Source organism: Palaemon carinicauda, chromosome 23 (assembly GCF_036898095.1).
Source record: "Palaemon carinicauda isolate YSFRI2023 chromosome 23, ASM3689809v2, whole genome shotgun sequence".
NCBI lineage: Eukaryota > Metazoa > Arthropoda > Malacostraca > Decapoda > Palaemonidae > Palaemon > Palaemon carinicauda.
Genome location: NC_090747.1, coordinates 26,432,418 through 26,442,417, shown reverse-complemented (window position 1 = coordinate 26,442,417; position 10,000 = coordinate 26,432,418).

The following is a 10,000-nucleotide window of genomic DNA, read 5'->3' as shown; positions in this document are numbered from 1 at the left end:
GTTTACCCTTAAAAGACTTGATGACTAAAGCCGACTCCCTTATGGACAGCCTCTTCACGACCTTCAAGACCTCCATCAACGCCTCCATTCCTTTCAAAGAGGACGCCTATTCAACGTCAACCGAAGCTCACGAGAATGGCATAGGACATGCACGCCTACCCTGTGACGAGCTGGAGCAGCGACAAAGCCACCCATCACCAACCAATCGCTCACACCCCAACCAATGACTTCTACAGCCACATACTAACGCCTATCGGCCACAGTTTTGCTACTACCACTACAGATTCGGGGCAGCCGCGAAGAAATGTGCCAAGGATTGTCATTGTCCAAAAAACGTGTAAGTAGGCCATCACTTGTGACGGTGGCCTCCCGTGTTTCTAGTTTTGTCTTTTTACATGGTGCAGGAACGGGCGTGCGAGTTTTGGTAGACACGGGTGCTTGTCGTTCTCTTTTGTCGAGGGTACTCTTCATGACACGACGTAGTCTGTCTACGTCTGCCGACGTCCGCCTGGTAGCTGCTAATGGATCTGTGATACCCACCTACGGTTACGAGAACCTCACATTATCATTTGGAAACTGTATATTTAATTGGAAATTTCTCGGCTCCCTCCATCCGTGGGGGGATTACAGGCGCCTGAACATGCAAACAGAACCGAATCACCACCCTCTCCCAAACATCGCTGACGTGACTTCCTACCTGCACAAAGCGAAGGTTTTCTCCACGCTCGACCTCCTGAAGTGGTATTATCAGGTGCCTATGAACCCAGAAGACATCCCCAAGACTTCTATCACCACTCTGTTTGGTACATACACCTTCAGTTACTCCTGGTTTGTCCTTCATAATGTTGGGGCCACTTTTCAACGTCTCATAGATGGCATCTTAGGGGACCTCCCCTTTTGTGTATGTTATATGGACGACATACTTGTGTTCTCTTCCTCAAAAGAGGAACACCTCCGTCACGTGCGCATTGTGCTCAACCACCTGCAACAAAACGGCATTTTATTCCGGTAAGACAAGTGTACCTTTGGCGCCAACAAAGTGTCGTTCTTAGGGCACCGCATCACTCCTGAAGGAGTCCATCCCCTCCCTGAGAAAGTAGCAGCCGTTCAGAGCTTCCCCATGCCATTAACCGTAAAAGCTCTGCAGGAATTCTTGGGCATGATCAACTATTATCATCGTTTTCTGCCACCCATTGCCACCACTCTTGCTCCCCTCTACATCTCCCTCAAGGGAAGCCAAAAGACCAGAAGTGGCGTCCCCTTCATGAATTGGCCTTCTGTAATGCAAAGAAGGCCCTATCAACTACTGCGGCTCTCACTTTTCCTATCCCACAAGAACCTCTACATCTATCGACCGATGCCAGCGACGTCGCTACTGTTGCAGTACTAGAACAGGCGGTCAACGGCTTGCCCTGCCCATTGGCCTTCTTCAGCAGAAAACTGTCCAAGCTTTATTCCACCTTTGATCCCAAATTGCTGGAGGTGCACTTGGCTGTCTGTCACTTTCACCATTTCTTAGAAGGTACGCCCTTCATCATTCGCACAAACCACATGCCTCTGGTGCACGCCTTCACTCAACAGTCTGATGCTTGGTTCATCTGTCAATGCCGACATCTCTCCGCCGTGGCTGAATACAATTGCACCCTTCAACACGTCCCTGGGAAAATGAATCACGTTGCCGATGCCCTATCAAGAAACACATTGGCTGCCATTCAACTGGATTGGATTACAACGCCTAGGCTGAAGCCTAATGACTGGATCCAGAGTATCAAACATGTAGGATATCCTGCACATCCCTCCGTTGGGAAGACATCTCCCTTGACGACTCCAACACCACCCTCCTCTGTGACGTCAGTACTGGTAGACTGCGACCTTGGATTCCTGCTCCCATGTGCCGACAGGTGTTTGATTTCTTGCGCGGCCTTTCAAATCACTCGTGCTGTGCTACTACACAGCTGCTGAAGAGGAAGTTCTTTTGGCACAGCATTTCTACGGATGCTAATGATTGGGTCCCCGTCTAAACTTCTTGCCAAACCTCCAAAATACATCGACACACGGATTCAGGAGTGGGAACCTTTCCTCAACCTCAGCGTCGTTTCGCCTACATTCACGTCGACATGGTAGGCCCCCTACACACATCACAGGGACACCGTACCTGTTTACCATCATCGGCCGCTCGACTCTGTGGCATGAAGCCATTCCCATGGAAACTGCAATGTACGCCTCATGTACATCTGCCTTACTCTCAGGATGGATTGGAAGATTTGGTATCCCAGAGCATATTACTTCTGACAGGGGTACCACTTTCACTTCTCAATTGTGGACATCGTTAGCGAATCTCCTGGGCATCACCCTACATCAGACAGCTGCCTATAACCCGGCTGCCAATGGAATGGTTGAACATTTTCATCACACCCTCAGAGCAGCTTTGATATCTTGCTGAAAGGACTCCAACTAGTTTACTCAGCTTCCCTCGGTCCTCCTGGGATTAAGGACTACTCCTTAAGATGCCCTCGACGTCTTGGCATGCCGACAGACTTGCACTCTGTAACGCATATCTTCCTACACAACGACACTAGCAAGCCACCGCTAACGCCGCCTTACACGGGCCCTTTCCTTGTGATCCAACGCTGTCCGAAAGCATTCCTACTAAACATTCATGGCAAAGAAGACTGGGTGTCCATTGGTCGTCTAAAACCTGCTTATCTCCTGCCAGGTGACCCGCCTACAGTTCACCACTCTAAATCAGGGTGCCCTATTTAACATGTACAGTATGTCATTTTTAGGGGGGGAGGGGAACCATGTACCAACCGTGTGTCACACGATCGTACATAGTAACGACATTTTATTTTTTTGTATATATTATGCTTTGTATCTTGGGCACTCCCCTCGCACTGATAGGGACCTGAAATAACATGCTTATTTTTCTCACCGTTAACTGTTAACTGGTGCAGTTGTCGGTTGAACATGAAATTGCCTTTTAGGTTGTTATGTCCTTTTTGCCTGGAGTTTACATATATACAGTAAAGATGGATATTCAATAATAAAGTTACTCAGTTGCTTTCATCCTGCCTTTGAGTCACAACTTACTCTTGGCTCGTCACAATATACATTATCCCACAAAACACATGCAAAAGGAATAACTAATTTTAATGCGCATGTTTCATTAGAAGTAATATATTTAATGAAATACTACAAATACTTTTCATTGGCTTTAGATGAGAGTACATATGTAAGTGACACCAGCCAGTCACTCGTATTCAGCCCTACTATAGACAAGAATTTCATAGTACAAGAAGAGATTGTAAAGATGAAGTCCATGAGTGGTGTTACAAGACGCGTATAGATCTATGCAGTGCTTAATTCAGTTATCGACAAATATGGAGGATTAGGAAAATGCTTTCATTGTTTTATATATAATCCTAACCTAACCGGTTGGGCACATTGAAGGTTTTCATAAGAAGTTGTTACTCCTTAGTTCATGCTTAAGAAAGAATGAATGTGTACAATTTTCATAATACCTTAAGCTCATTCTAGATAATATAAAGTTAGTTTTTACATGCTTTGTCTAAAAAAAAAATAAAGTTTATCTCTTGAATTTGAAAACAGATTTTTGAGGCGTTGAGAAGCTGAAGCTCAGCCTTCTGTTATTCAATAACCCAATTGTTCCTTGCAAAAAAAATGTAAAGCAGGATAGTTTCTTGAGTTTGATTTGCAAGGATAGATTCCTAAGCTGAGATACTTGGTCATGAAGCTATACTCCATGTTTGGTAGGTCATATGTGAATGCACGCTTTTAAGTATGAAGCAAGTAAAATCTATATCAGAAATCTATTGGAAAATGAAAAACTTAATGCATGTTATATGCATGCTACTACCAAACAGTGTCCCCCAACTTTTCATTATTACTTTGTTAGTATTAATGCACAGATGTTATAGATATATTTATGTATATTTTTTGTGTATAGGGCCCGCATTTTTTACTTATGTAGAACTTTAAATTCTCAGAGTATTTTTTCTGACATAATCTTAAGAATAAGTAAATAAATGAATATATATATATATATATATATATATATATATATATATATATATATATATATATATATATATATATATATATATATATATATATATATATATATATATATATATATATATATATATATATATATATATATATATATATATATATATATATATATATATATATATATATATATATATATATATATATATATATATATATATATATACATATATATATATATATATATATATATATATATACATATATATATATATATATATATATATATATATATATATATATATATATATATATATATATATATATATATATATATATATATATATATATATACAGTATAAGTATATATATATATATATATATATATATATATATATATATATATATATATATATATATATATTTAAAGTAATTTCAGATAATATACACTTCCAATAAGAGACCTAAAAAATCTTCCTTTCAAATAACACTGGGAAATCTTGGGGTTAAATGCCCGGTGATTACGAAATGATCAGATAATAACAGAGTTTATTACAACACTTAGTCACTTGAATTAAGGAATACAAATAGTCCTCATTTAGCTTAGAAAATTTAACTAATTGCTCAAGTCCAAAATTGGAAGGTGTGAATCAATAACCTCAATGGATTAGAAGGCTAAATTTTATGACGAAGTGGCATTGAGAAACCGCTAAGGGATTTTTCTCTTTGATATCATAACTGAAATTCTAAATATATCTTCTTATAATAATAATAATAATAATAATAATAATAATAATAATAATAATAATAATAATAATAATAATAATAATAATAATAATAATTTACTAAGAGAATATGCGAAAAGTATGTTTTTTTATATGGCTTAAGCAACCTTTGCACCTACATAAATCAAAACTTTCTACATTCTAAATGGTTAACTTCCCTACTTTCAATAGCTAGATGAGTTTGAGGGCGATATATTATCCCTTCGTTATAGTGACAATTATAAGCACCTCGCTCTATGTCATCACAGTGAAGTTAACTCTATACTGCATTTGCCCCATAGCTGTGGAGACACATGAGCGAGGGCAATTAACATGAGTTTTAATTATTACACATTTTCTTTAGCTCCATCACCCCTATAATATAGGGTATATATAATTCTTAGGATACTCAAGCTGTGATAAGGTACCTTTTCGTCTATTTCTAAAGACATCATTTACACAAATGTTCCCCTTATATAATTTTTCAATATATATGATAAAGGAATAGTATTAACAAACATAGCCTGACGGCTCAAACGTGCAGGTACAGCATCATTTAGGACAATCGTATAAATAAACAATTGAGGTATAGCTTAATATTTAGTCCCTCTACTAAGTGATCTCACTTTCAATGCTTACACCTTGCAAAACTCATCTCAGTTTGTACCTCATATTCTCCAGAAAGATCCCAATAGTTTTATGGTCAGTTATGATGTTACCTCTTTATTTACTAATATTCCACTTTAAAAAACAATAGACATTATTTTAATTAGAATATTTCTCAACCCGACTTCCTCATTTCATGGTTTTAACGTTAACGCTTTTAGAAAATTACTTGAACTTGCCGTAACCGAAACATTCTTTATTTTCAAAGTTTACAAACAGGTTGATGGTATGGCAATGGTTTCTCCCTTGGGCCCTACCTTTGCAAATATATTCATGTGCCACCTTGAAAAGTTGTTCATTGATCAGTGCCCTGTGTCCTTTAAACCCCTATTTTATAGACGATATGTCGATGATACCTTTGTTTTTTTCATTATGCCACTTTGTTTTTAGAGTACATAAACTAATTTCATTCAAATATTAAGTTCACTTTAGACTCCGAACATAATGATCAACTTTCCTTTTTAGATATTAAGATTTCACGTGGTAATGGTGCATTTAGTAATGGCATTTTTAGAAAACAAACTTTTACAGGATTTGGGTTAAACTTTTTTAGTCACTGTCCGATTTAATTTAAAGTAAACTCTTGTAAAACATTAATTTTTAGAGCTTTTATTCTTTCTTCAGATTGGGGTAGATTCCACGAGGAAATTAAGTTTCTAAAATTATATTTTGTTAGGAACTGTTATCTATGTGACGTGTTTGATAAATTTACGAAGCAGTTTTTAGATAACTTTTTTATTCCGAGAGCCGCAGTACTAAGCGTACCAAAGAAGCAAATGTATGTGTCTACCACTTATATATAACTATAAAAATGTTAAATATAAACTTAAAAAAGCTCTTTTTAATTTGTATCCAATTTCAAGTTTGTATTAAAAAATCCACCATCCATAGGTAGCATGTTCACATTCAAAGACGCTTTACCAGATTTGATGCGGTCCTCAATTGTTTATTTATATAATTGTCCTAAATGTAATTTAGGAACTTATATTGGTTGTTCCAACCCTCTCTTGAGGTTCCGCATTGACTCTCATAGAGGAGTCAGTCACCGTACAGGTTGTATTTTAAATAAAAAAGAATTTTCTTCCATACGTAATCACGCTAGTGAATGCAAGCAATCAATGAACTATTCTAATTTTAAAATACTAACCCAATCACCCAATAGCTATTCTCTACCTACCCTAGAAACACTTTTCATTAAACAGCTATCCCCTACTCTCAATCACTCAACAACATCTCTTCCTTTATATATTGCCTAACAACTTTCTCCACTTAATCTTCTAACCATTACTTATACGCTCTAATGTCTAAATCTCCCTGCCTTTCAATGTTTCAGTCTTGGTTTTTTTTTTCATACTAGGCGAATTTCTTTCTTATCCGGAGTTTTTTTATTTCATTTTATCTGTTTTTTTTTTCCTATATTCCAGGTTATTCCTGTGTATCATTGTTTTGATTCCTACATCTATTGTGTTTCTGATCTTTAAAGATTTGTGTATTTGTTCTAATTGTGATATTGCTCTATTCTTATATCATTCATTTAATCTTTTAAAACTTAATTTTATGTATTTGGTTTGATTTATTATTTTTTTTAGTATATTTCCTCCACATAATTTTTTAAGTATTTCGATGTATTTGTTATAATCCTTGCCTTTTTAACTGAATTTCATTGACTTACTTTTATAGCTCCGATGATGGGAAATGTTGTTCCCAAAAGCTTAGCAAATAAACTGTCCAAATGTTGAAGTATCTGCTTTCCTTCGCATTTCTACTAAACCTCGAGCTCTCTAGAAGCGAAAACGACATTAATTATATATATATATATATATATATATATATATATATATATATATATATATATATATATATATATATACATATATATATATATATATATATATATATATATATATATATATATATATATATATATATCAACACAAAAGTGTTCATGTTTCTTAGAATGTATTGGACAAAGTATATATGTATATATATATATATATATATATATATATATATATATATATATATATATATATATATATATATATATATAACCTAGCCACTGGGGGAAGGCAAGATAGCCCAACTCAGTGCCGGTCCCAAGCCCGGATAAATAGGGAGGGTTGGAGTCAGGAAGGGCATCCGTCTGTAAAATCTCCTGCCAGAACTTTTATGAAATGAGTCTTACAAGGAACGAGAATAGGGCTAGGCTGTCACCTGGAAGTGACCCACAGATACATCGCCCTAACTCTGTGGACATGCAAGGGCTACCGCATCGTGAGCGAGTGCGGCTAAAGATGAGAGCTCGAGAACTACGAGTAGGAACCTTAAATGTTGGTACAATGACAGAAAGAGGGCGGGCAATAGCTGACCTTATGAAAACAAGACGAGTAGATATTCTGTGTGTACAGGAGACAAGATGGAAAGGTAACAAAGCGAGGGAACTTGGGGAGGGGTATAAGATGTTCTATAGCGGAGCAAATAAAGAAGGTAGGAATGGTGTTGGAATAATTCTGTCAAGTGAAATGAAGAAGGAAATCGTTGAAGTAAATAGAAGAAACGATAGGATTATTTGGGTCAGGCTGATGGTTGAAAATTGCACTGTTAACATCTTTAGTGCATATGCACCCCAGTCAGGATGCTCAGATGAAGAGAAAGATCACTTCTAGTCAGACTTAGAGGAGGAGATGGAAAAGGTACCAGCAGATGAAAGATGCCTTGTCGGGGGAGATCTGAATGGGCATGTAGGCCAGAATAACCATGTGATCAGCCGTATACATGGTGGGTATGGCTATGATGAAAGAAATGCAGAGGGTGAGAGAATTGTTGATTTTGCTGTGGCCAAGGATATGGTACTGGCGAACACTTTTTTCACCAAGCGGCAAGAACATCTAGTTACGTACAAAAGCGGCGGAAGGTCCAGCCAGATAGATTACTTGATGTATAAGAGGAAAGATTTGCGCGAGGTAAAAGATTGTAAGGTCATACCAGGAGATCATGTGAGTGTGCAACATCGTTTGGTAGTGATGGACTTGGTTATGGAAGTTGAACAAATAAGGAAGAAAAAAATGCAGGGGCCAAAAAGGATTAAATGGTTTAAGCTGAAAGATATTGAACTTTGTAGGCAGTTTAAAGAAAAAGTATTAGAGGAACTAACTCATGAAATTGAGGATGTTGATGAATGGTGGAATAGAACGATGGAGATAATACTGCGGGTTGCTAGAGAAATACTGGGTGAGAGTAGTGGTAAGATGTTCGAAAATAAGGAAACGTGGTGGTTCAGTGAAGAAGTGAAGGATGCAACAAAGCAAAAGAGAGAAGCAAAGAAAAGGTGGGAGGGGACCCAATGGAAGAGGACTGGATGGCCTATAAGGAAGCAAATAAATTAGCAAAGAAATTGTAGCAATTGCTAAGGATAGAGCATATGGTCAGCTTTACAAAGAGCTAGATACCAAGAAGGGCAAGGAAAGATCTTTAAACTAGCACACATGAGAAATAAGAATACCAAGGATATAACACACATAAGACAGATTAAGGATAAGGATGGAAATATACTGAGAAATGAGAGAGACATAATAAAGAGATGGAAGAATATTTTGAGGCCTTACTGAATGAAGAAAATGAAAGATTTCTAAGAGGAGACGGACACACAAATTGTGGACCAGTCACAGAAATAAAAAAAGCTGAGGTTAGAGGGGCACTGGGAAAGATGAAAAATGGTAAAGCTGTGGGACCAGATGGCATACCTGCAGAAGCCTGGAAGGCTCTTAATGAGGAAGGAATTGACATATTGTGGCAGTTAATGAAAAAGATTATGGAAAGTGAGACAATACCCGAAAAATGGAGGGAAAGTATATTAATCCCAATATTCAAAGAGAAAGGGGACATACAGTGTTGTGAAAATTATCGAGGAATAAAACTCATGTCACATACACTGAAGGTATTTGAAAGAATTATGGATGAAAGATTACGGCAGCAAGTTTCCATCGGTAGACAGCAACTAGGATTCATGAAGGGGCTTAGTACTGTGGATGGTATTTTCGCTTTGAGACAAATTATGGAAAAGTACAGAGAGAAGCAAAAGGTCTTGCATATGGCCTTTATAGACCTAGAGAAGGCATATGACAGAGTACCACGACAGGAAATATGGAGATGTCTCAGGGAGAGAGGAGTGATGGAGAAGTATGTCAGAATGATCAGGGAGATGTATAGAAATGTAAAGACCAGCGTCAGATCTACAGTTGGAAGAACAGAAAATTTCCAAGTTGGAGTCGGGCTACATCAGGGATCTGCTCTAAGCCCACTCCTGTTTAACATCGTCTTGGATGTGTTAACAGAGGATGTCAGGGAGGAGCCACCATGGTGTCTGCTCTATGCAGATGATATAGTCTGGTAGCCGAGAACAGGGAAGAACTGGAGGGGAAACTAGAAAGATGGAGATATGCCTTGGAGAGTAGAGGTTTAAGAATAAGCAGGAAGAAGACAGAGTATATGACAACCGAGATGGATGGCGACCAGCAAACAACAATCAAATTAGGCGGAGG